Source organism: Lycium barbarum, chromosome 8 (genome assembly GCF_019175385.1).
Source record: "Lycium barbarum isolate Lr01 chromosome 8, ASM1917538v2, whole genome shotgun sequence".
NCBI classification, from domain to species: domain Eukaryota; kingdom Viridiplantae; phylum Streptophyta; class Magnoliopsida; order Solanales; family Solanaceae; genus Lycium; species Lycium barbarum.
Genome location: NC_083344.1, coordinates 91,813,744 through 91,841,497, shown reverse-complemented (window position 1 = coordinate 91,841,497; position 27,754 = coordinate 91,813,744). Strand labels below are relative to the sequence as shown.

The 27,754-nt window shown below is 36.5% G+C and overlaps 1 pseudogene; it reads right to left on the bottom strand.

Moving 5' to 3' along the window:
* Window positions 1-236: 236 nt before the first annotated feature.
* LOC132606301 (7-deoxyloganetic acid glucosyltransferase-like) lies at window positions 237-24,231 on the bottom strand (annotated as a pseudogene).
* Window positions 24,232-27,754: the final 3,523 nt, after the last annotated feature.

Sequence of the window (27,754 nt, the reverse complement as noted above, 5' to 3'; positions counted from 1 at the left end):
TATATATATATATATATATATATATATTTGGAACAGACTAAAAAGAAAAGTGTATGAGGACAAAGGGAGTAATATATATTCACATCTTATTAATTCACTTAACAATGGTAATTTGAAATAATTTGATGTACACATCTTGTAAGTTTTGTAGCTTAACTTATATATATCGGTCAAAACAACTTGCTCAACTTCTACAACTGGCGTGGAACTTTCTGAATAACTTTGTATCCGATAAGAAAATAATATATTCTTTTAGGTGGATATATATGGCCGGTAACGTTTATATTAATTGCACTTGTCTACAGAATAAGGATTGCTAGCTTTACTCTGTTTATCCTATGCAGTTAGGATTGGTATCCTTCCCTCTTCTGCTAAATTTTTTAATGTCATCGACGAGATATTCAAAAGCATTGTACGATGAACCTCCTTCTCCAACACTTTGTTTTGCTAACATGGATAACTTGTTAGCCGATTTCTTGAACGTATCCTTATTTGTTACCATCAGATCTTTCACCACCTTCTCAATAATGTATCTATCACATATGTCTTTCATGTCCACCCCAATTTTCCATACCTCACCCACAAATCTACTAGTGACTCGTTGGTCCACATAAACAGCCCAACAGATCATGGGCTTTCCTTGAACAATACTTTCCATAGTTGAGTTCCACCCACTATGAGTTAAAAACCCACCAATAGCTGGGTGGGCTAGTACCTTCTCTTGTGGAGACCAAGTCACGGTGTAAGCTCTTTCTTTGCAACCCTCCACAAGCTCCTTCACAAATTGGTGGTTAAACTCTTCTTCCCGCAATAAGTTGGACCTCATTACCCATAAAAATCTTATTCTACTATTTACTAACCCATGCCAAAACTCCAAAATTTCCTCCCTTGTCAAAGTTGCAAGACTTCCAAAACTTACATAAATTACTGATTCTATGGGTTGTACATCGAGCCATTGAATTGAACTATGGTCTTCTTCCCACAAACTATTTGAAGAGGGCAGGGGCATTCTTTTATCAGCAAGCCTTGTCTTGAGTTGCAAGTGTAGCGGCCCAACAGCATACGCTTTAGGACAATGAGAGCGAATGAGAAATAGTAATGGGCCGTCTAAATCTTCAAATGTGTTTAATATGAGTCCATGGGATCGAGGGATACTTTGGATTTCCTTGAGAGCGAGTTGGCAATAGAGGTCTGTCGCACAATTGGTGAGGCGATAGAACGGAAAATCACGACGCCTTAGAAGACCTTACATTCCAGGTACATTTTCTATCAATACGTCCAAGTCATTTCCTGTTAAATATTGTCACAAATCAGTAAAGAATTTAATGTTTCCTTTGTTTCAATTTATGTGAACTCATTTGACTAGGCACCGAGTTTGAAAAGTAGAGAAGACTTTTAAACTTGTGGTGTAAAATGAATCACATATATTTTGTGTGGCTATAAATCATTGCATAAAGGTAAATTATTTCTAAATATAGAAAGAGGTCATTCTTTTTGGGACTAATAAGAAAATGGGTTCACATAAATTGAAACAGAGGGAATATACAATAGCAACAGTTCATCCAACAACGAAAATGAAGAAATTTCAATCTTTTTAGTCGATGTTATCTATTCTATCTGTTTCAATTAATGTGAACCTCTTTGGAGTATGAGGGTCAAATTTCATAACTTTGACCACTGTTGGAAGTTGGTTATGGGTCATGGGTCGCTCCATGTGGGGCGACCCGACCTGTTATAAAAGATATCAAATTAAAAAAATAACGTTGAAGTGTAGTGGGAGCAGTTTATTAGTTTGTTGTTGACTTCCCATTAAGAAAGTTTTGTTCATTCCTTCTTCCATATTAACACACACCAAAAAAAAAAAAAAAAAAGACATTTAGTTTGTGGAATCATAACTTTGTTTCCTAAAGAATCAAAGTTCGATTTGGGGCAAATATTTTGGTGGCAAATTCAACGATTAAGCGGAATTCGTTGTCCTTACTCCGTATTTCTTTTTCTAACATTGGTATTAGAGCCTAGGGTTTATTTGTTTCCTAGTCTTTCTGAAAAAGTTACTGTCATGAAAATTGTTGTCCCAATTTTTTTGACAGTAATATCTAAAAACGAATTAAGTGAAGTCTGAAACACGTTGGAATATTCGCCAGTGATACGTTTTGGTAATATTTCACTAATGGTACGTATTTGAATATTTCACTAGTGGTACCCATTTCAATGGTGGTACCAAAAATAAGTTTCACTAATGGCAATATTTCACTAGTGGTACCCATTTCAATGGTGACTAGTTATTTCAACCTTGTTTAAAGAGAGAATATTGATAGAAGGAGAATTTATGAAAGACCCATTTTGAAGTACTTTTTAATTGCATAAGTATCAATATTTGTTATTAAATAAGTGGGAATGAGTCATAAATGCTCTTATGTGTTAAGAGTGACTATTTTTTCTCCTTGAAGTCACGTTTCTAGATGATGCACTTTTTTTTCTTCAGTTTTTTTTTTGAATAACAATGCTTATGCCCGAATTCTGTTACTGTTATATGATTTCATATTTTGTGTCATCTGAATTATGGACCTATATTTTTTTTGCAAATTGATCTTTAAATAACTCTCTGTCTCCATAGTGTATTTTGTTTAGTCCTGATGACCCTTAAACATAATTTTGTCTTCTACGATTAATTGTGGCATATGTTGTCACATTGAATGGTAACAACCATTTTGTTTCCTTGTTCTCATTTTAGACATGGCTGGACGGGGACATGCTTGAATTGCTCCAAGTGGGAGTGATGGTAAAAGTAGAGCAAAAGGACAACGTTGAAGAATGCGTCGTCAAAGGACTAAATTCAGTAATGATTCAGGCTCAGGTCATCCAGAATGTCCCAAGGACGCTACAAAATATCCTTAGGGAGGAAAGAATTGTGCGAAGGAAGGAGAAAGAAAATATGTAGAATTTCAAAAATTCAAAATGAACGCATCTGCATCTATACCATGTCATCTTCGTTTTTTTGGGAGGAAGCTATCAAAACTAACGTTTCAACATTTTAAATATGTTTCGAGTTGGGATGCCTTGGGAATATTGGAGCAATCTTTACCAGATTATTGGAAGGGTCAGTTGGCTGATATTTATCACAAGTTTGGTCCAAATGAACCCATTTGAGTATACACTATGGAACTTGAATCCAAGTGGGAGGAAAAGGAAATAGCAACAACGATTAAGAAATCTTGGCTACTAAAGAGTTGTTATAGACTCAGATTGAGTCCGATAGTTCCTAAATCTCAACTTTCTAGACTTTCTCCCATAGATAAATTGGCTAAATACATGGCTGAAAGTATTTTAGATCCTAGTCACCCGCGTAATGAGAAGAAAGCCATAGATGAGTAGTATATGACTTGCAATTGTGTAAATTCCTTTTATGAACATATGTTTGTTTATCTCTTATGTTATTTATATATACATATGAATATTTATTTATTGTTAATTGATATGTATAACAGAATGTTATAAGGGGATAAGACTAAAAGAATCTGTGTGATTCTAGTCACGAATATAATTAAATGCACATTAAGAAATGATTTCAATTTTGGTTAAACATTTAGTACGTAGATGATGATTGTAAACTTTTGTGACCTTTCGACTTTATACTAAATGTGAAACCTTTATGAAAATTGATTTGCTTGAATATGTATATCATATGCTTTTATTTTAAGGGTAAAGATTGATGAGTAAAAACTTGCTTAATTGTCTCAATCAACAGATATGGCATCTAAGAGCATCATTGCTGATTTAAATAAGGGTGAGAAACTAAACGGTAAGAATTACAACATCTGGAGTCGTAAAATGTGGTATGTACTGGAAGAGCAAGATGCTCTGGAAGGTATTAACCATGTTTTGGTTCACCCAGAAGAGGGTAACACTGCCTAACACAGAAGAGATCTGGAAACTTACAATGCATAAAAAAAAAAAAAAATCTACTGCACGTGGGATTATTATGAGTTCTATTGTTGATGATCTCATTCACGAATGTGAAGAATACCCTACTTCTCATGCTATGTGAGCACACTTACGAGAGACATATGGGGGTACTACTGTGACCCGCCTTAGACAACTGACTATCAAATTTGACACTTACAAGAAACGTCTGATTACAATTTCAAACAACACCTTAGGGTGATGTCTAACATGATTACTCAAATCAAAAGTGTTGGTCATGTTCTCTCTGATGAGCAGCAGGTTCAGTCAGTGATCCGATATTCCTAACAGTTGGGAACATTTGAAGGTTAACTTAACCCATAATGATAGCATCAAAACTTTTCTAATGTTTCCTATCATGTCGAGCTTGAAGACCAATGGCTTAGTGCTGCTAAAACTGTATCTAGTGCCTATGTGGAAGAACCAAGTGGTACGAAGTCTTCAGGCTTCAAACGCAAGAAGAATTGAAAAAATGACGGAAAGGGTAAGGAGACCGGAGAAGGACCCTCCAAGAAAAGGAACAAGTCAAATACCATGAAGGGAAAATGATTTTTTCAAGATGAAATGCTACAACTCTCATGTTCCAGGGCATTTCGCTCATAAGTGTCCCGAGCCGAAAAAAGTAGCATTTCAAAACGCATCTCTAAGTGCTACATATGTTTCTAGCACTATTTTACTAACTGAATCTTATCCTGTGTGGATTGTTGACTCAGGGGCTACCGAACATATGAGTCGTGATCGAGAAGCGTTTGTGGAGTTTCTTCAAGTCTCACCTGGATCAAGGTGGATATATGTACAAAATAATGCAAAGCTTGAAGTCAAAGGGATAGGTACTTGTAAAATGGACTTGTGTGGTAGCCGATCTTTGATGTTGCATGACGTCCTATATGATCCAGAGATCCGACGTAACTTAGTATATGTGTCTGTTCTTCTAGATCTTGGTTTCGATTTAAAGTTTTGTAGCAATGGTGTTAGAATTACTCAAGACAATATTTTTTATGGTTTTGGACTTCGTTATGATGGTTTTATCGTTTTAGATTGTAATCCTTCAACTTATGACTATTATGTTGACCGTTGTGTAATGACATGTTATTCTAGTAATAGTGATGTTGATGTTATTACATGGCATGCAAGATTAGGTCACATAGGGCAAGACCGTATGAATAGATTGGCAATGGAAGGGCATTTAGGTTCTTTCTCCAAAATCGAAATGCCAACTTGTGAAAATTGTCTTGCTGGAAAGATTACACGTAAACCATTTAGGAAGGCTAAGAGAGGAAATTCCCCATTGCAATTAATCCATTCTGATATCTATAGTCCAATGAATGTGAGGGCAAGTTCTGGTGCTTTGTATTTCATTACGTTTATTGATGATTTCACGCGCTTCAGTTACATCTATTTGATTTCTCACAAATCTGAAGCACTTGAATGCTTTAGAAGATATATGAATGAAGTTGAGAATCAATTAGATAAAAGTATAAAGACTTTAAGAACCAATAGAGGTCGTGCATATTTATCAAAATAGTTTGAAGAATTATGTAATGAAAAATGCATTACGAGAGAGTTAACTACTCCTTACACACCTCAATAGAATGGTGTAGCAGAAAGGAGGAATAGAACATTATTGGACATGACAAGATCCATGATGGCATAGGCAAATTTACCTATAACTTTCTGGGGAGATGCGTTGTTGACTGCGGCGTACATATTGAATAAAGTGTCTTCTAAGTCAGTTCCTTCCACTCCGTATGAGCTATGGACTGGTCATAAACCAAACCTGAATGATCTACGACCTTGGGGTTGTGTTGCATTGAGTCCAAAAGGGAAGAAATGTATCTTTATAAGATACTCCGAACACTCTAAGGGGTATGTGTTCATTGCTGAATTAGAAAATAGAAGTATAACTGAAATTGAATCACGAGATGTCACATTTCTAGAAAATGATTTTCCACAAAAAGGGCGAAATAAAAGAAGGAGAGCCTCTTTACGAAATGTCGAATTTAGATGATCAGACAATGCCTTCAGACATGTTTGATAGTCAAATAGATCAAGGATCCGTTCCTGATCCAAGTGGGAGTTTTGAATCCCAAAATCCTACTGAGGAATATGATCTTCAATTGCGTAAGAGTACTAGAAAAAGTATACCCAAACGATCATACGAGATTGAGGATTACGTTTTCTTGGTATCCCCCACAGAATTAGATGAGCCTAATTCTGTTACTGAGGCTTTGGCAAGACCTGGAAAAGATGAATGGATGAAAGCAATGAAAGAAGAATTGGAGTCCATGAGAACCAACAAAGTCTGGGATCTAGTTGATCTTCCTTCTGGGCGTAGAGCTATTACGAATAAATAGGTTCTCAAAGTTAAATGCAAAGCAGACAGGTCAATAGAAAGATATAAGGCACGATTGGCTGCAAAAGGTTTTAACAAGCTGGAATAGATTATGAGGAAACCTTTTCACCAGTTGTGAAGTTTACCTCAATTCGCTTACTTTTGGCTATTGTTGCACGTTTGGATCTAGAGTTACACCAAATGGACGTGAAGATAGCTTTTCTCAATGGAGAACTAAACAAGGAAATTTACATGGAACAACCTGTAGGTTTCGTCGTTAAAGGCCAAGAAAAGAAAGTCCGCAAATTAAAAAGATCTATTTATGGCCTGAAGCAGTCTTCAAGGCAGTGGTATTTGAGATTTCACAAAGATGTGATATCATATGATTTCACCATGATCGATGAAGACCATTGCATTTATGTGAAAAAATCCAATGGAATGTTTGTAATTCTTTTCCTTTACGTGGATGATATTTTATTAGCCGGAAATAATTTGGAGTATGTCAAAGTGATCAAGCTATGACTTTCAAAGTTATTTGACATGAAGGACATGAGTGAAGCAGACTATATATTAGGTGTTAAGATCCAACGAGATCGTTCCAAGAAGTTTTTGAGTCTATCTCAAGAAACTTATATAAAGAAAATTTTGGAACGCTTCCGAATGAATAGTTGCAAACCCATGGATACTCCTATAGCAAGAGGTGAGACTTTATGCCTTGAAATGAGTCCAGAGATTGAAAAAGAAAAAGAAGACATGTCTCGAGTTCCATATTCAAGTGCTGTCGGAAGTTTGATGTACGCTATGATGTGTACTCGTCCGGACGTTTGTTATGTCGTAGGTCTGGTTAACAGGTATCAACCCAATCCTGAAAGAGATCATTGGAAAGCTGTGAAGAGGATCTTTCGATACTTGAAAGGAATTGTTGATTATTCACTATGTTATAGTGGAAATGATTTACACTTGAGAGGGTATACAAATGCTGATTGGGGTGTTGACCGGAACGATAGAAAATCGACATCCGGCTTTGCTTTCTTACTTAATGGTGGTGCTATTTCATGGAAAAGTAAGAAACAAACTTGCACGACTCTTTCAACTATGGAAGCTGAGTTCGCGGCTTGTGCATCTGCAATACAATAAGTTGTTTGATTAAAAGGATTCTTTGAGTATTTGAGTGTAGCAAAGAATTCGCATGGATCAATTATTTTACGTTGTGATAGTCAAGCAGCTATTGCATACACAAAGGATCCTAAGTATCACAGCAAAACCAAACACATTAACATCAAGTATAACTTTGTAAAAGACACAGTAGCAAGTGAAGAAGTAACTTTACAATACATACCTACGTGAGAAATGATAGCTGATCCTTTTACAAATGCGATAACTAGAGACCTGTTTGAGAAACATGTTATGGCTCTAGGTTTTTCATAGGATATGATCATATTTCTGTATTGTAAACTGACTTGGTTGTTATAATATTTTCATCAATATTTTACTTTTGAAATTGTGTTCATATCTTATATGCATGTGATGATGTAATTTTATTGATAAAGTGTGTCGAACAAGTCGCGAGATTGGCTCTCTCACACGAGCAATCGCCTCTTACGTTGAGTAATGTGAAGAGATGAGGTCCACCACCATGTTATGACTTATCTGTAAGCCAGATATGAGTTTCGTTAAGAAGATAGATTTGAGGATCATTAAAGAGAGAAGCTCAGGTTAGACATCTGGAGGTGTCTAGATCAAGATCTGTACGGTGTTGAATGAGTAAATGATTGAGACACACGCACCACTATATAGTGAGAACACCGTAACACATGTTTCATACCACGTGTGCTAAGTGACCAATGGGTTAATGGAAGAATGGATCCCTGCTTCTTCATTGTGAGACCCCAAAAAGTTACATTAAATTTTCAATGGAATACCCTTTGACCTTTGAATGTTTCTTGAAGTTTCAATCAGTGTTGCTACTTTAGCATGTTACTAATAGTCATGAGTGATTCAGCAATACAGTGCATGTCTATGAAAGCAGTTGATTTGGAACAGATAGATTCGAGTAGAAAGGGAAGACAATTAAAATTATTAATTTAACTTTTATTTATAGGCCGGCCATTACACTTACCATAAGGGTGTCAAGTGTAATTGTGGATACAAAGTTAAACATGAACTCAAGTTCGCCTCTTTCGAGGATGAGGGATCGGATAACTAGCTATTGGAGTAGCGAATGGTATCTGGGGTATTGCGAGTAATATGATCTTCATATTTAATAATGGATTCTTTCCGTATGTGTTTGAATTCCTATGTAGAGCTCTTATATAGCTCATGATGCTCGCAGGTCGTACAAACTATTTGTCTGTATGAATTATGTGTGTTATTAACATGATAGTGGGTCTAGCCCACCATGAGTGAAGTGGGAGATCTTGGAAGTTGGGTATGGGTCATGAGTCGCTCCATGTGGGAAAACCCGACCCGTTATAAAAGAGATCAGATTAAAAAAAAAAAATCTCTGGAGAAATCAATACATGCTGAATTGTAGTGGGAGCAGTTTATTGGTTAACTGTTGTTCACTTCCCTTTAATAAAGGGATTATGGTCTTCAACAACATACAATGACAAAAAATGGAGAAGAAAGTTCTCTTCATTCCTTCTTCCATATTAACACACAAAAAAAAAAGGCATTTATTTTATGGAATCATAGCTTTGTTTCCTAGAGAATCAAAGTTCGATTTGGGGCAAAATTTTGGTGGCAAGTTCAACGATTAATCTTCCACTGCTTTAAGGTACACAATTCGTTGTCCTTGCTTCGTATTCATTTTCTAACAACCACAAATTTTAACATTAATTTTTCAAATGTATAAAAATAAAATTTATATTTTTAGAAACTACATAAAAAGGACTAAGTCATGACAATTTGTAATTCAAATAATTTAGAAAAAATGTAAGGAAAACATGGTCAAAAAATCACCTCGTAGACCCCTCAAATAGTAATAGGTTCACATAAATTGAAACAGAGGGAGTATAAGCTATTGGTACTAGCACAATGCTAGTGTTTTGAATCTGGGACAGAGTTCCTGGCAGTGAATATACAAATCAATACGCCTAAGGCTGAAGGGCAAAACTTAGGACCCGTTTAGCCATGGGAATTTCACTTTTTTCCGAATTTTTTTTTACTCTATTTGAAAATCAGTGTTGGCCATGAAAATTTCAAATACAATTCGAATTTGGAAAACACCTAAAACCTTATTTTCACTTTTTTTACTTTTAGTACATTCAAACACCTAAATATTTTTTGCAAAAACTATAACTAGAGACAACTCCAACTTCAAAATTCTAAATAAAATGAAAAATATTTGGTTTTCATGGCCAAACGCCTACTTAATCAATAAAATGATAAAGAATGACCTTAATTATCTATTCTTGAAGACATACTAGGTGCAATACTTAACCTTTACCGGGAAAGGTAATCTTAAAATATCCCAGAAGTTATTACAATAACACATTATGCATAGCAATTCATGTCTTGATGCTGGCAACGAGGATAGAATTTATTTCAATTTCATACCACATATGCATTGACCAATCAGACCTTCATTTACAGTCACAAGTAGCATTTCCTTACTTTGTCCAGTGATTGGAGTAGTTAACACGACATAATAGAATTTTAACAAAAATAATACAAATAATAAACAAATTAACAAAACGACTTCAAACTTTCAAATAGTAACCAAAGCAATATAAACGCTATCTATAGTAATGTTTAATCTATATTTTATTCATAAATTTTGACTGACAATAGATGGAAAAAGAGTCGGACGTTAACGTAAAAGGTCGGCGACAGTTACGAATTTACTGCAACTAACGTCATATAGGGGTGGCCCATGTCTGTTGCTTGCGTTCGGATTCTTTTCTTTTAATTAAGATCAACAATCCTTCGTTTTATTCGTTTATTTTTAAGCATGGATATGGATAATAGAGTTTCATTTCTTCAATATTTATGCTTTTTGGCGTTAAATCCGCGAATGTGTTTATTAGTTTTTGGACGTTTAAAAATGGAGTAAATCACAAATCAGTTCAAGCTTAATTTTTAGTTATACTTTTATGTACTTATAATTTAAATAAAAAATTTATTTTGCATTTATATACTCTCTTTGGCCCGATTAATGTGGTACCGTTCAAATTTCAAGATTTAGATTTTTTAAGGGTCTATGTTGGAAAGCCATCTTGTAATTAGATTTGGTGTAATTACTAGGGTATTAATTATACATTCTAGTAATTACAAAGCATTTAATGTCATATTTAAGACGGCTAAGATGCCCGAATTAATGGCGATGCAGTACAATAATTCCATTGTACAAGAACAAGGGCGACATTCAAAGTTGTAACAACTATAGAGGGATCAAGCTGCTAAGTCACCTATGAAAGTGGGAGAGAGTGGTGGAGATGAGGGTGAGAAGAGGCGTGTCTATCTCAGAGAACCAGTTCGGATTCATGCCGGGGCGCTCAACTACAGAAGCTATTCATCTTGTACGGAGACTGGTGGAGCAATATAGGAAGAGGAAGAGGGACTTGCACATGGTATTCATCGACCTAGAAAAGGCATACGACAAAGTGCCGAGAGAGGTTCTATGGAGATGCTTGGAGGCTAGAGATGTAACTGTGGCGTACATTAGGGCGATCAAGGACATGTATGATGGGACCAAGACCAGGGTAAGGACTATGGGAGGAGACTCAGAGCACTTTCTAGTGGTGATGGGGTTGCACCAGGGATTAGCTCTTAGCCCATTTTTATTTTCCTTGGTGATGGATGGATTGACGCGGCAAATTCAAGGTGAGGTGCCATGGTGTATGTTATTTGCGGATGACATAGTCCTGATTGACGAGTCTCGCAGCGGAGTTAACGCTAAGCTGGAGGTTTGGAGACAAACTCTGAAGTCTAAAGGGTTCAAGTTGAGTAGGACCAAGACAGAGTACTTGGAGTGCAAGTTCAGTGATATAGTGCATGAGGCTGACGTGGAAGTGAAACTTGGCACCTAGGTCATACAGAAGAAAGATAGCTTCAAGTATCTTGGGTCTATTATACAAGGAAATGGGGAGATTGATGATGACGTCACACATCGTATTGGTGCAGGGTGGATGAAATGGAAGCTTGCCTCTGGAGTGTTGTGTGGCAAGAAAGTGCCATCAAAACTTGAAGGCAAGTTCTACAAAGTGGTGGTTAGACCAACTATGTTGTATGAGGCGGAGTGTTGGCCAGTCAAGAAATCTCATGTTCAGAAGATGAAAGTGGCGGAAATGAGAATGCTGCGATGGATGTGTGGGCACACTAGGAGCGATAGGATTAGGAATGAAGTCATCCGAGACAAGGTTGAAGTAGCCTCAGTGGAAGATAAGATGCGGGAAGCGAGGCTGAGATGGTTTGGGCATGTGATGCGGAGATATGCAAATGCCTCAGTGCGGAGGTGCGAGAGGCTGGCTAGCGACCGTTTCAGAAGAGGTGGAGGTAGGCCGAAGAAGTATTGGGGAGAGGTGATTAGACAGGACATGCAGCATTTCCTGCTTACCGAGGAAATGACCTTAGATGGGAGGGTATGGAGGACTCATATTAGGGTAGAAAGCTAGTGGGTAGTCGCGTTTATCCTTTCTTACGAGTAGTTATATTGCTCTATAGTTTCTTGTCTCTTGATTTCTGCGAGTATCTGTTGGTTTATAATGGCTTGTTTACTTTCATTGTTTTCATTTTCATTATTGCTTTCATTTGTTTGCCCGTATCTGACCTTTCCCATGCTTTTTCTTGAGCCGAGGGTCTTCCGGAAACAGCCTCCCTACCTAAAGTAGGGGTAAGGTCTGCGTACACTCTATCCTCCCCAGACTCCACGTTGTGGGATTCACTGGGTATGTTGTTGTTGTTGTTGTTTGTCTAAGATAACGTAATTACATTGTAATTTACAAGATAATATTTGGTTGCACAAGTATAATTACATAGTTAGATTTGTTAAATTTTAAAAATAAAAGTTAATTATAAAAAGCTACATGTTAATGTTTGACAAATGTCTTATAGAAATATTACTAACTTTTATATATCTCTAGGTATTCAAGATACATATTATTATTTTTAAAATAAAGTATTAAATAATTCTATATTTGTAGCTAATATTATAATTAAAACTAATTGATATACGATTTTTAAATAAATAATAATTTAATTGAGTTAATTATAAACTTTTCAAAAAAGCACATATATTGCAAGACATCATGAACTGCATGTTTGACACATTTACAATCATAATTTCATAACATTGTTCAAATGTTTAATAAAACATAATTTATCTATTCTAACATCACTTAGTATAAGTCAAGTTTGTCTATAAAATCATACAACAAGAAATCTAACTTTAATGTAATCACTCATCATTAATCAAGTTTGTGGATGACTCAACTTTATAATATTACGAGGTATAGTTTCAAAAAGTTAGAATTATAACATAGCTAAGTGAAATGAAGAAAATAAAGAAAAATAAATTAAAATATGAGAAATTAAATGGAAACACATGAAGTAAAGGTAGGAAAATAAGAAATAATGAAATGAAAGATAATAATGAAAAAACAATTATATATTTAAAAAATTGAAGAGAGGTATTCAGAGAATAAAAAATAAAAATTTACATATTTAGAATTATATCACAATAAATGAAAATTTAATATATTTAACGGCATGTAAAAAAGTAAGGATTAAAGAAAAATTCGCTTAACTCTCAAAATTCAAACACTTCCACATAAATCGAGACGGAAGGGGTAGGTTACCTTATATACGTATAGATGTGTTAGTATATTATAATATGGACAAATGTGTAAATACCCCCAACTTAACGATTTAAAGCAAATATACCCCTCGTTAAAAAGTGGTGCATATATACCCCTGCCGTTACACAAATGGTGCAAATATACCTCTATCGTTATACAAATGGTACAAATAAGCCCTTTTCGCTGCCAGAATATTTTTAAAAATTATTTAGCCTATCTTTTAATTAAGAAAATGTCATGTGACGTTAAAAAATTAGTCTAACCATTTTTTGTTTTTTTTTGAAGACTTATTTTCTTAAAGCCACGAGACAATTTTTTTTTTCTAATGGGTTGTGTTGTTCATTTTAAAAAAACATAGCTGCTTGACTTTTAAAAAAAAAAATCTACCCATTTTTGTAAATGAATCAGACACGACCCACTAGGAAAAAAATTACCACGTGCCTTTAAAAGAGTAAGTTTACTAAAAAAAAAAGGGAGAATTATTTTTTTAAAGCCACGTGGTATTTTTTAATTAAAAAACAAGCTAAATGATTTTATTTTAAAAAAAAATCTGTTAGCAAAAATGGCATATTTACACTATTTGTGTAACCTCAGGGGTATATGTGTACCACTTTTTTAACGAGGGATATATCTGCTCTGAATCACAAAGTTAAGGGGTATATTTGCACCTTTTTCTTAAAGGAAAAGAAAATTACGAAAGACTGTGTTTCCCTAATTTTTGCATAATTTTAACTAGAAATTTTAAGAGAATTGCAATTTTTAATTTATGTTCAGGATATTGATTATCTAATACCAAAAAAGATTATTGTTAATTTCTATGTTGTATTAATTTTTATTTTGGTTTTTCAAACAAAAAATGATTTGAAAGCTAAAAGCAAAAATTGAAACAATAATGGAAAAGGGTCATATTTTCCCTTTTACTCTCGCAAATAAGCTATATTTGCCTTTCGTTAAACATTTTCAACATATTTGTCCTTGTCATCAAACTTTAGAGCCATATTTGCCCTTGTACTAAAAAAAATAACCATATTTACCCTAACCATTAAATCTTCATGTCCCACCTTAATTTTCCAACGTGGCATATAATTTTTCCAAATTAAATTTGGCCACCATTTTTATTAGTTTTTAAACCCGACCCACCAACCAAATTAAACCCAACTCCCCGCTTGATACGCTGTGAATGATTTTGATACTTGATTTCTTTCTGCATTATGGAGCTCCTGCAACATTAATTGCAGCAGTCTTAGTTGCAGTAGAGTCTCAACATTAATTGCAGTTGATTCTTAGTTGTTTTGTACATTTGTTTACATTCTTGTGATTTGCATGTGTGATTCGATTTGTTCATAATCTTATCCGTTTCTGTTCATTGGAATAAGTTTAACATAGTGCTGATGTTGTTGGATGATCAACTGTTCACAGTTAAATTTTTAATTTCCAAATGCATTAATCATTGCCTTGTTCTTGTAAATTCAATTGTTTGAATTCAAGAGGACTAGTGTTGAGGTAAATTTGTGAACCAATAACGAATTGATTGCTCTAAATTTGAACTAGGCATTGTTTACTCCGAATTTAGGTAATCAATTGAATTTGTAAGTGAAGTATAGGATATGTGGATGAATTTTAATCTATTTTGGGTTTATATGAAATAATTATAGATTTGCGTGTTATAGCATGTGTATGTGAACATATGCGTTAGTGATTCGAATCAAGATACAAATGTTTATGATTAAGCCAACTATATTGGAAGAATAAGCTTAAAATGCCACTGATCCGGACCAAAGGAGAGAGAGCTTCAATATATAATTTCTATTACAATGTTCTTGATCTTGAAAAAGCTAACCCTTAAAAGTAGGGAAATGCCTCATATTTATAGTTTAGCCTTATGGGTCTTGTATACAACATAAAGCCACTTTAGAATAAAGAAAACCCTAAAAGGATAAGGTTGAGCCGTACGGTCTGATACCCGTACGATTGGCAGTACAATGTGGCAGAATGGTCTTGATGCGTGACAATTTTGTAACTGATCACCCGGACTAACGGCCATGGAGAAACCGGACTAACGGCCACGATCACGGTACATGCTGCATGGTCCATTCTTTAAACCGGTGTAGTATCACTTGGATTTTTTCCAGATACCTTTGCATCTGTTGGTCCTTAACCTCGAAGACGTCATTCACCTGGTTAAAGACCAAGAGAGAGTCGCATTTTGCTTTAATTATTTCGGCCCCCATACTCCGAGCTAATTCCAAACCTGCAATCATAGCTTCATACTCGGCTTCATTGTTAGTCAATTTAACAGTTCTGATTGATTGTCGAACAGCATCCCCGACAGGAGTTCTAAGGACGATTCCTAGCCCGGAACCTTTGAGGTTCGAGGCCCCGTCAGTGTGTAACGATCAAATACCCGAAGCTTTTCCCGAGGTTAGCAGAAGTTCTTTCTCAACCTCGGGTATCATAGCCGGGGTGAAGTCTGCCACAAAATCGGCCAAGATCTGGGACTTGATGGCCGTCCGAGGCTTGTATTCGATATCATATCTGCTAATCTCTACAACCCATTTAGTTAGTCTACCCGATAATTCCGGTTTATGCATGATGTTCTTTAGAGAGTAAGTAGTCACTACACATATCGGATGTCATTGAAAGTAAGGCTTGAGTTTTCTAGAAGCACTTACTAATGCCAATGCTAACTTTTCTAGGTGGGGATAACGGGTCTCCGCATTCCCTAAAGTTCTACTCACATAATATATAGGGAATTGCGTACCTGATTCTTCTCGAACCAAAACACCACTTACCGCTACCTCAGACACGGCAAGGTAGAGAAAAAGCTGCTCGTCCGCTTTCGGTGTGTGCAGTAGAGGCGGGTTAGACAAGTACCTTTTCAATTCTTGCAAAGCTCTTTGACACTCCGGTGTCCAAACGAAGTCATTCTTCTTCCTTAGTAAGGAGAAAAAACGGTGGCTCTTATCCGAAAACTTCGATATGAAACGACTCAGCGCTGCTATCCTTCCGGTGAGCCTCTGCACTCCTTCGACGTTATTCACCACCTCAATATCATCGATGGCTTTGATCTTATCCGGGTTTATTTCAATCCCCCGGTTTGACACCATGAAGCCCAAACATTTGCCAGATCGGACACCGAAGGCACATTTTTCCGGATTAAGCTTCATGTTGTACTTGCGGAGTACATCGAAGGTTTCCTACAAATGCTTTAAATGGTCCTCTGTTTCTAGGGACTTGACCACCATGTCGTCAATATAAACTTTTATTGTTTTCCATATCTGTTCTTCAAACATCCTATTAACTAGGCGTTGGTAAGTTGCACCGGCATTTTTTAATCCGAAGGGAATGACATTGTAACAGTAAATCCCGTACCGGGTAATAAAGGATGTTTTCTCTTGATCCTCCGGGTGCATTCGGATTTGGTTATACCCGGAGTAGGCGTCGAGAAAACTCAACATCTCATGCCCGACCGTCGCATTGATCATTCTATCGATGTGAGGCATCGAAAATGAATCCTTCGGGCGTGCTTTGTTTAAATCCTTATAATCAATGCACATTCTAAATTTATTACTTTTTTTTTACACCACCACTACGTTAGCCAGCCAATCCGGGTATTTTACCTCCCGAATAGAGCCTATTTTCAAAAGCTTTGTTACCTCATCCTTTACGAAGGCGTGCTTCGGTTCTGCCATAGGCCTCCGCTTCTGCTTCACTGGGGGAAATCTCCCGTCGAGGCTGAGCTTGTGAGTTGTTACTTCCGGTGGCATACCTGTCATATCTATATGGGACCATACGAAACAATCGGCATTAGCTTGAAGAAATTTAATGAACTTGTTCCTGAGCTCCGAGGTTAACCCCGTGCCCAAGTATACCTTTCTATCCGGTAGATATTCAAACAAGATGACTTGCTCCAACTCCTCTACTGTAGACTTGGTTGCATCCGAGTCATCCGGCAAGACAAATGATCTGGGTACACCGAAATCATCCTCTTCATGCCCCGGGTCCAACCCCTTCTGCTCTGTTGTCGAACTTGTGTACTTTAGTTACTATGTAGAGTCCTTGCCCCTGGTTGACTCATCTTCTTTTTTATCCAGCTTTTTGGGAAGAGGTGACGCTTCTTCGACTGCGAACATCTCTCTTGCAGCGGGCTGTTCACCTCGGATGGTTTTTATCTCCTCCAGGGTCAGGAATTTCAGCAGCTGATGTAATGTCGATGGCACGGCTCTCATGCTATGTATCCATGGTCTACCCAGCAATGCAGTATACTTCATATCTTCTTCGATTACATAGAACACCGTTTGCTGAATAGTGCCGTCAATGTTGACCGGCAAAGAAATCTCCCCCTTCGTGGTTTCACTCGCCATATTGAACCCACTGAGCACTCGAGCTACCGGTACGATCTGATCAAGTAGCCTTAACTGTTCAACCACTCTCCACTAGATGATGTTGGCCGAGCTACCTGAGTCAATCAAAATACGTTTAACTTACGACTTAAAAATAAGAATAGAAATTACCAACGCATTATTGTGCGGTTGAATGATGCTTTCTGCATCCTCGTTGCTGAAAGAGATATAGCCCTCGGGTATGTAGTCTCGGCTGCGCTTCTCATGTACAATGGAAACCTTAGTTTGTTTCATCACCGGCCCTTGAGGAGCATCAGTACCCCCGATTGTCATGTTGATTATATGCTGAGGTTCCACTAGTTCGGCCCGTTTGTGAGATTCCCTTTCCTTGTAGTGGCTTCTAGCTCGTTCACTCAGGAATTCTCGAAGGTGGCCATCCTTCAGTAACCGAGCCACCTCCTCTCTTAGTTGGCGACAGTCCTCAGTTCTGTGCCCATGGGTTCCATGATATTCACCATCACGCTCGGGTCCTATTGACCCGGGTCCGATCTTAGTAGTCTTGGCCATCTCGCTTCTGCGATACGGCCAATAGCCGAGACGAGGTCCGAAGTGTTGACATTGAAGTTGTACTCCGATATCTTTGGCAAGTCTTTGTTGCTGGCCGAGCTTCCGGCATCGCTCCTAAATGAGAGATCTCGACTGTTCGACGGGCGCTCGGTCCGTTTATCACCCCGACCGGAGAATTGACTCGGGCCAACCCTTGATTTTTCTGACCTAAAGCTTGGCTTTTTCGAATGAAAGTATGGTCGATACCTTTCCCTCGATGGTCTGGACTCCGGCTCGTAATTTTTTCGCGATCTCTCAGAGCTTTTGTTGATATTCACGGGCCCCGGTGGAAGTTCCAGTTGGTCATCCTCAACCCGAATCTTTGATTCATGTCTGTTATGGACATCCGCCCAGGTCACAGCCTCGTATTCCAGCAAGTTTTCCTTTAGTTTAAACGAGGCCGTCGAGCTCTGAGGATTGAGCCCTTTGGTAAAAGCTTGTGCAGCCCATTCCTCCAGAACCGGAGGGAGCTCCATCCGTTCCCTTTGGAACCGGTTGACAAATTCACGCAATAACTCATCATCCCTTTGGGCTATACGAAAATATCCGCCTTACGGGCTTGCACCTTTTTGGCACTGGCATGAGCTTTTATGAACGCATTCGCGAGCATTTCGAAAGAAGTGATTGAATGCTCTGGCAGATGGTCGTACCAAGTCAATGCTCCCTTCGACAGAGTTTCCCCAAACTTTTTCAACAACACGGATTCAATTTCATCCTCTTCAACATCATTGCCTTTTATGGCACAGGTGTATGAAGTCACGTGTTCCTGAGGGTCCGTTGTGCCGTCATATTTCTGGATATCCGGCATTTTGAACCTCTTTGGGATCAATTTCGGAGCCGCACTCGAAGGAAAAGGCCTCTGAATGTACCTCTTCGAATCCGGTCCTTTCAGAATAGGCGGAGCCCCCAGGATCTGGTCCACCCGAGAGTTATATGTTTTCACCCTCTTCTCAGTCGAGTCTACCCGCTTCGCCAATGTTTCGAGCATTCTCAGAACTTCGGTGGATGAACCAGCTCCGGACCCATTACTCTCGACCATCCGTGTTTCGTCCCTTATGGGTTAGGCAACACCTTTCGTCCTCTCCGGGGCCGTTTCATCATTTTTGCTTTGCAACTGGGCTATTGCGACTCCTTGTTCGGCAATAGCTACCCTCTGTTCCTACAACATTTCAAAAATTAAACGTAAGTTAATATCATCCGAGGTATCCAGCACTTTCCGGCCTTGTGCCCGGGATAAAGTAATTGAATTGTGAGTATTTAAGAGATCGGTGGCCGGCGGGGCGGCATTCTCCTGGTTCATGGTGTTCTATCGGTTGAGGCCCTCCCTCGAATCAACGGAGTTTGGGTCAATGGGTTCTGTTGGTAAGCCCCGTAGCCCACTGTTCTCGTTTTCGGCCACAATATCGTTGTTGTTGATGTGACCAACTTGTCCACTACTTGCCATTTGGTGCGTTTTCATAGAGACAAACAAAAGATTTTTTCAATCTTAATGGGTAAGAGAGAAACCAAGATCAAAGACCACTATTATCCTAGCCCCACGGTGGGCGCCAAACTGTTTACCCCGAATTTAGGTAATCAATTGAATTTGCAAGTGAGGTATAGGATATGTGGATGAACTTTAATCTATTTTTTATTTATAGGAAATAATTATAGATTTGCTTGTTATAGCATGTGTATGTGAACATATGCGTTAGTGATTCAAATCAAGATACAAATGTTTATGATTAAGCCAACTATATTGGAAGAATAAGCTTAAAATGCCACTGATCCGGACCAAAGGAGAGAGAGCTTCAATATATAATTTCTATTACAATGTTCTTGATCTTTAAAAAGCTAACTCTTAAAAGTAGGGAAATGCCTCCTATTTATAGTTTTGCCTTATGAGCCTTGCATACAACATAAAGCCCCTTTAGAATAAAGAAAACCCTAAAAGGATAAGGTTGGGCCATACGGTCTGACACCCGTACGATTGGCAGTACAATGTGGCATAACAGTCTTGACGCGTGGCAATTTTGTAACTGATCACCCAGACTAATGGCCACGATCAACTCGGCCATGGAGAAACCGGACTAACGGCCACGATCAACTCGGCCATGGAGAAACCGAACTAACGGCCACGATCAACTCGGCCATGGAGAAACCGGACCAAATGATTTCCTCCGCTTTCTTCTGATCAACCACTTCTAGTGCAATACCTCCGGTCCGAAAGAAAGTCTTCATGCTCGTGCTTGTTTCTTTCTTACCTCGATTCCCGGTCTCACCGGTCTAGCATAAATTCGATTTTTACCGTATACATGCATATGTCAGGTACTTTGGGCCTTTGGGAAAACACATGGACAAACGAACTGCAAAGCTCGAGTATCTTTGCAATGAGCTCCACAGTGCAGAAAGAAACCAAGTATCAAAGTCATTCACAACGTATCAAGCAGGGAATTGGGTTTAATTTGGTTGGTGGGTTGGGTTTAATTGGGCTGGGTGGGTTAAAATAATTAAAATGGTGGTCAGATTTAATTTGGAAAAAAATATATATGCCACGCATTGAAAAATTAAGGTAAGAAATGAAGATTTAACAGTGTAAGGGTAAATACGGCTATGTTGTAGAATACAAAGGCAAATATGACCCTAAAACTGGATGACAAGCACAAATATGTTGAAAAAGTATAATGAAGAGCAAATATAGCTTATTTGCGAGAGTACAAGGGAAAACATGACCATTTTTAGGCATGGTTTCCACCCTGAACTACGCGCGAAAAGTCGACTTCACACCCTAACTACTCAGGCGACCTGTTACTCCCTACACATTTAAAAAATGAATTTTTTCTTTTTTACAAAGAGCGGATGTGGCACAAAATATAAAAATAATTAAAATAGATGTGCGTTTTGTTTAAAATTTAATCATTCCACACACCCCTCCCCCCGACCCTTCCCCCACCCCTCACTTCATTTTCCCCTATTTCTAACTCTCATCTCTCCCTTATTTTTCTTTTCTCTAAAGGAAAACCCAATCTCCCTAAAAGTCTCTCGAGAGGCCATCTTCACTTCCACCACTGTCGGAGCTTTGACGAGCTTGTCTCCATCGACGACGGCCACAACGACCCACTTCCTTGTCGCCCAAAAGAATTGAACATCGGCTAGCGACTAGCTTTCCCCTCTCCCTCTGTTTTGGGTTTTGTCCACTGAAATATCAACTTGGTTTTGTCTCTCTTTTTCTTCACACTACTAGTTTTAAAATTAATTTGATACTGTATTGATAAGGGGAAAGTAATTTGATGTAGCATGAAACTGAAGCTTTACATTCTCCACATTATTCGTATAATGTCAGTGGGAATTAATGTATGAGTTTTAAATTGGTCTTAAACTTAGTAGTGCGAAAAGAAAAAGAGAGGCAAAACCAGGTGGTGGTGGCGGATATGATGTTTTCGGTGAGATGGGATGGTGGGTTGATTTAGTGACGAAGAAGATATAATTATTGAAGGATTTTAATGGTTACTTAGGAATTAATTAGTGTAAATATAATTAACAAAAGAAAATAAGATAAAAATTAAAATTTAGAAGATTTCTGATGTGGCGCATGAGTGTGTAACACCTCCCTTGTGCAATTGGTTATGTGTGGATCAGGGAAGCATTAAATTCACTTCTAAAATGTGTAGAGGATAATAGGTTGCCCATTAGTTGGAGTGTAAAGCCGACTTTTCGGAAATAGTTCGGAATGAAAACCATGTCTTTTGCTAATTATAATCAAATAAATAGGCCACCCATATAAAAAACAAAGACAAATAGGACGCCCATATGCTTTCAATACAAGTACAGCTGCACTCTCCTTTCCAAATGTAACTTTTCATGTTAAGTTATCTACAGTAAGAGCCTGTTTGGATGGGCTTATGCTTATAAGCTACAAACAGTTTATAAGCTAAAATAAATAAATTAGAATAGTTTAACTTATTTTTTTTTGGCTTATTAATTATTTTCAGCTTATAAGCTGCTTTAGATAAGCTAAGTTAAATGAACCCAATTTTTTTTAAGCTTATTTTAAGCACAAAATGACTTTAAGCTGGTCAGTTAAACACTCAAAAAAGCTGAAAACAGCTTATAAGCAACTTATAAGCCAATCCAAACGGGCTCTAAACGTTATGCTAACGGTGGTTAGTTTCCCAACTTTTATCCGTTAAATTTTAAGAATATAATATGAGATAAAACGTTACTGATGATAGTGTATACACTATTTTGGTTGCATTTTAAGAATTTGTATTACTTTTTCTCATTTGTTTAATAGTTGAGTTAAAAATTCCGACATATTATTCTTGTTCCTTTTTTTTTCCAGAGCCCTAGTAATTTAATGTAATTGTGTCCCTCGTACACAAAAAGAATGTAAAGTGCATTCAGCTCAACTTGTATCAGAATTATGAGGGAAAAGGGGCGAATGAAAGTCAAAGAAATACTACTCATCATTTAAACAAGGAAAAGGGTCTGATTTACCCTCTACTTTAGGAAAAGGTTTATATTTATCTCCGTTATACTATCAGCCCATTTATATCCCTATCGTTACAATAGTTGAAATATTGTCTCCTATTTTTAATCCCTTATCCCTGATAGTATAACGGGGGTAAATATGAACATTTTCCCAAAGTGGGGTAAATCAGGCCCTTTTCCCTTTGATTGCCGATTCTTCTATTTTTAGATAACGTTGCAGGTTTCTTAACTAGTTCTGATTTGCTAAAAGAACAATATACACAATAATTTTATGCAAAAGTAAGACATTGCCTCATCCAAAAAAAGGTTTTACAATGGACATATTATAACAACAATTTATCCAAACGAGGGTATTACATTACATTCATCCAAACAAAGGCATTTAAAACAACTTCATGATAATATTTTTCAAGTTACACCAAAAACATAAATACTAGTCTCGTAAGGGCAATCACTTCATCATTGGAGCTGTAATGAAACTCACGAAAAGTGCCAATGAAACTATAATTACCATCCACATCTTTGTTACTTTGTCTTCCAAAGTTGACACTTTAATCACGTGAGAATGACTTATAGCCTCCAATGATGAAGTGATTGCCCTTACGAGACTAGTATTTATGTTTTTGGTGTAACTTGAAAAATATTATCATGAAATTGTTTTAAATGTCTTTGTTTGGATGAATGTAATGTCATGCCCTCGTTTAGATAAATTGTTGTTATAATATGTCCATTGTAAAACCTTCTTTTGAATGAAGCAATGTCTTACTTTTGCATAAAATTATTGTGTATATTGTTCTTTTAGTAAATCAGAACTAGTTAGGAAATCTGCAACGTTATCTAAAAATAGAAGAATCGGCAATCAAAGAGAAAAGGGCCTGATTTGCCCCTCTACTTTGAGAAAATGTTCATATTTACCCTCGTTATACTATCAGGGACAGGGGTTAAAAATAGAGGCAAATATTTCAACTATTGTAACGGTAGGGATATAAATGAGCTAATAGTATAACGGGGGTAAATATGAACTTTTTCCCAAAGTATAGGGGTAAATCAGGCCCTTTTCCCTTTAAACAATTTGTTATGTAAAAATTGAAAAGGAAAAGTACTGACCTTTGAAGGGAATATCTCCAGCTTCAATGAGTTTGGGGAAAGAGAGGTAAACCCAGAGGCAAGAAGGACTAATAGTATCAAAGGGAATAACGGAAACTCCCACCTCATTACCAATATCCACAGCATAATAAAATAACCCATCTGGTATAACACACGTCACCCCGGGCAATATTTCTCTAAGGGAAGGCTGCGCCACAGCTTGCAAGGAGCTAATAAGCTCTCCAAACAGCTCCGACGACCGCGGATGTTCTTCCGGAAGACCGTCGGGAATAGTTCGGAACTGGAATTTGGGATATTGTCGGAATCTTGATTCAACGTTGGTGTGATGGCAGAGAAGGTCTTGATTGTGGTTGGTGTTGAGGAAAGTGACTTGCAAACCAGCAAGACAAAAGAGCTCGGCAAGTTGAAGCATGGAGTTGATAGGGCTTTGTATTGGAAGAGGGAAAAGCAGCACGTGAGGACACATTTCTGCTTCCATCACTTCTCACTTGTCTCTTCTTCTTGTGGGAATGTGGAGAATGGGAGATAAGATAGATACATAGCCACTCTTTGCTAATATGATCTGGCAGGGGTTAAAATGACGACACAAAAAGATTTGTTCCTTTAATAAATGGAGTTGGTGCAACTTTCCCTTGTTTGTACTTTTCTAATATATATAAGTGTGAAAAGACTAAGAGCCCGTTTGGATTGGCTTATAAGCTGTTTTTAGCTTTTTTGAGTGTTTGGCTGGCCAGCTTAAAGTCATTTTATGCTTAAAATAAGCTCAAAAAAATAATTGAACCCATTTGACTTAGTTTATCTAAAGCAACTTATAAAATGAAAACAGCTTATAAGCTAAAAAAAATAAGTTGGACTACCCCAACTTATTTTTTTCAGCTTATAAGCTGCAAACAGCTTTAAGCTGTAAGCCAATCCAAACGGGCTCTAACACATCAATACAAATTTGTATCACAAGTTATATAAATTGTATATTTTAATCAATTATTTTTTATTTCACATAGACATATATTATAATACTAAATATTTATCTCTTCTCATGTATACACGTATGTACTTCAAATTTAATTCTCAAACACATTTATTTTCTCCGTGCACTTATACTTGTTGACTTTTGACTTTTCAAGTTCCTTAAGAATTAATAAATAAAGTATTCCCTCCGTTCCATATTACTTGGCCATATTACTAAACTACTTTTTTAGTTCTCTCCTTATGTATGCACTTCAATTTTAATTCTGCGACACATATTTATTTCCTCCGTGCACTTTTAGTTGTACATAAATGAAGTATTCAACATTACTAAAAATATATGTCCAAATTACTTGTTCATTTATAAAACCAAGATAAAATTAATTAAATATTTCCCATCTTATCCTCTCCGTCCCATATTACTTGGCCACATTGCTAACAATATATGTCCAAATTACTTTTTCATTTACAAAATCAAGATAAAATTAATTAAATCTTTCCCATCTTACCCGTAGTAATAAATGTTCTTGAAAATAGTCAATTTTGATTAGAATGTATTTATTGGAGAGAGATAGGAGTACATTAGTAAAATACATCTTTTATTTATGGTTTCTTAAGGGACGTGCAAAAGGGAAAGTGACAAGTAATATGGGACGGACGGAGTATATATTTTACCATAATATTCATATTTATTGGTGTAAGTCTCAATAGCTTTCGAAAATGATTTGAAAATGAGTAATTAATGTGAAGGATAAAATTAATAATAAGAACAAAAATTTCTTTCTCTTGATATGTTAACGTGGACAAGTAAAAGTAAACGGAGGGAGTAACTGTTATCCCTGTTTTTTCTTCTTTGTCAATACTTTAAACGTGAAGAGAAGACGAACAATAGCAATGCAAATTTGTATCAAAAGTTATACATAAATTATACACTTTAACCAACTACTTTTTTTGTCCCACTTGGACATATGTCATAGTACTGAGTATTTATTCTCTTCTCATGTATACACGTATGCACTTCAATTTTAATTCTCGTACACATAACTTGTCCACTTTTGACTTTTCATGTTCTTTAAGAATTAATAAATGAAGTATATATTTTATCATAATATCCATATTTATTGGTGTATAGTCTCAATAGCCTCAGAAAATGATTTCAAAATGAGCAATCAATGTGAAGGGTAAAATAAAAAGAAAAAAAAAATTATTTTTCTTGATATGTTAACGTGGATAAGTGAAAGTGAAGGGACGGAGAGATTTTTATCCCCGTTTTCCTTATTTGTCAATACTTTACTTATTTTACTCTCCTTTGCAGTCTCTAATTATTATTTCTTTACATTTATAAAATGTATTACTTTATATTTTCATTTCGGAATTAAAATTTGGTGATTCACGATATAGCATATATCTTTCTAATTTTGATTTCTTTGTAAAAAAATTTTTTATCTATAATTGTTAATATAAAAAATTCTAATATATTTTTTAATTAATTTAATAAAAATATTTTATTAGTTTTTTTAAAAAAAAAATCCAATATATACAACAATGGTTCTTATGTTTGGATCTGAACAGTTAGTTAATTGAAATGGATATCAACCTGTCGATATACATATAAGATATTAAAGAATTTAAAAGAAAAAATATAGAATCAAAGTATTAATTTTCCCTCATATTCTTACTAATTTTCTTTTCTCACATCGATGAACAACTTTCATTGTCATGACAATGCAAAAAAAGTTCGACTCTTTCCATCTCAAAGACTTAATTCCATCATATGTTTTTAATTTTTGAACTCCATTTTTTAATTATAACTAAAGTGATGGTACATAAAATACATTTTGTATATGTTGCAATATATAATAACAATTAGAATGTTTTCAAAATACAAACCTTAAAGACTGACTAATTAAAGTGAATAGACATGTTCGGATCTATTGCTAGTCAATTCATTAATGATACTTCTCTTTCCCTTTTCTACTTCCTTTTTTATTTTTTCATTCAACAATACAAAACTAACTGAAATCTAGTCAAGGACTGTTTGCCAAATTTGAATCCCATTAAATAAAGGAATTTCCATTCTCGGCTTATGCTAAAATACATAAAATAATATCGAAAGAAGAGAAATGGCAATAAGAACACTAGGGTGTAAAATTTAGCTAAAAACGTTTATCCATCCAACTCGCCTAGACTTGAACCCATTGCTTTAAACATATATTCTCTGATGGATCAATTCAAGTTGTGCTAACTTTTGCCTTAAAAATTGAATCTAACTTTTGTCTACATCACACTCTTGGGGTGTGCTCTGTTTCTGAACCCTATTAACGTGAGATGCTTTATGCATCAAACAATCTTTTTTTCTCTAGCAGAGATGATTGACGACCTAAGGGAACATGCTCCCACGCTAGTCAGGGGAGGCAGACTCTGGAACTTGAGAAGGAAGAGCTTGGTGGAATGATAAAAAATATGAAAGATCAGGCTGAGCAATCACGGAGGGACAAAAGGGCTCACTTAAAGTCATGAAGAAGGAACTTCAGGCTGAGCATGATAAAAATAAGATTCTACTGAAAGAGCTAGAGGAAGTTAAAGAAAAAAGAAGCTACCAGTGGAACAAGTGGTCAGAACACAAGAACTTGTGTGTTTCCGTCTCACACAACTGCAAAAGTCCTCATAATTTATGTCGAACAGAGGTCAAGTTAACTCAAAAGAACAGGCAACACCCTGAGAAAAGAAGACATTGAACTGGCTTCAGGGGTGAATCTAAGATTTCTATAACATGAGTGTATTACTAAAAAGAAAAAAGGAAAAGATATATTAAGTGGGAATTGATCTCTTGTTACACCTTGGAAAATTCCCCATTTACGTATAGTGAATAGACTAACGAAGAATACGGGTATACGATATTTTAATAAGAAAGGAATGACGTTTGACAACCCTAATTAAGATTTTAAAGGCATTTGAGATAAGAGAAGAAAGTTGCCGAGAGAAGGCAAGGCATACGATGTGTATTGGAAAGAAATTACGAGCAACGAGTTAATGATAACTAAATAGTATTTTGGAGAAGAGTTATAACGACCCTTAGATTGTTAATGAGGTGATAAACAGGTGTTAAGAAGGTTCCATAAGGATCGGAGATCGAACGAAATGACAAGAATAAGATCAGTGAAAAGATG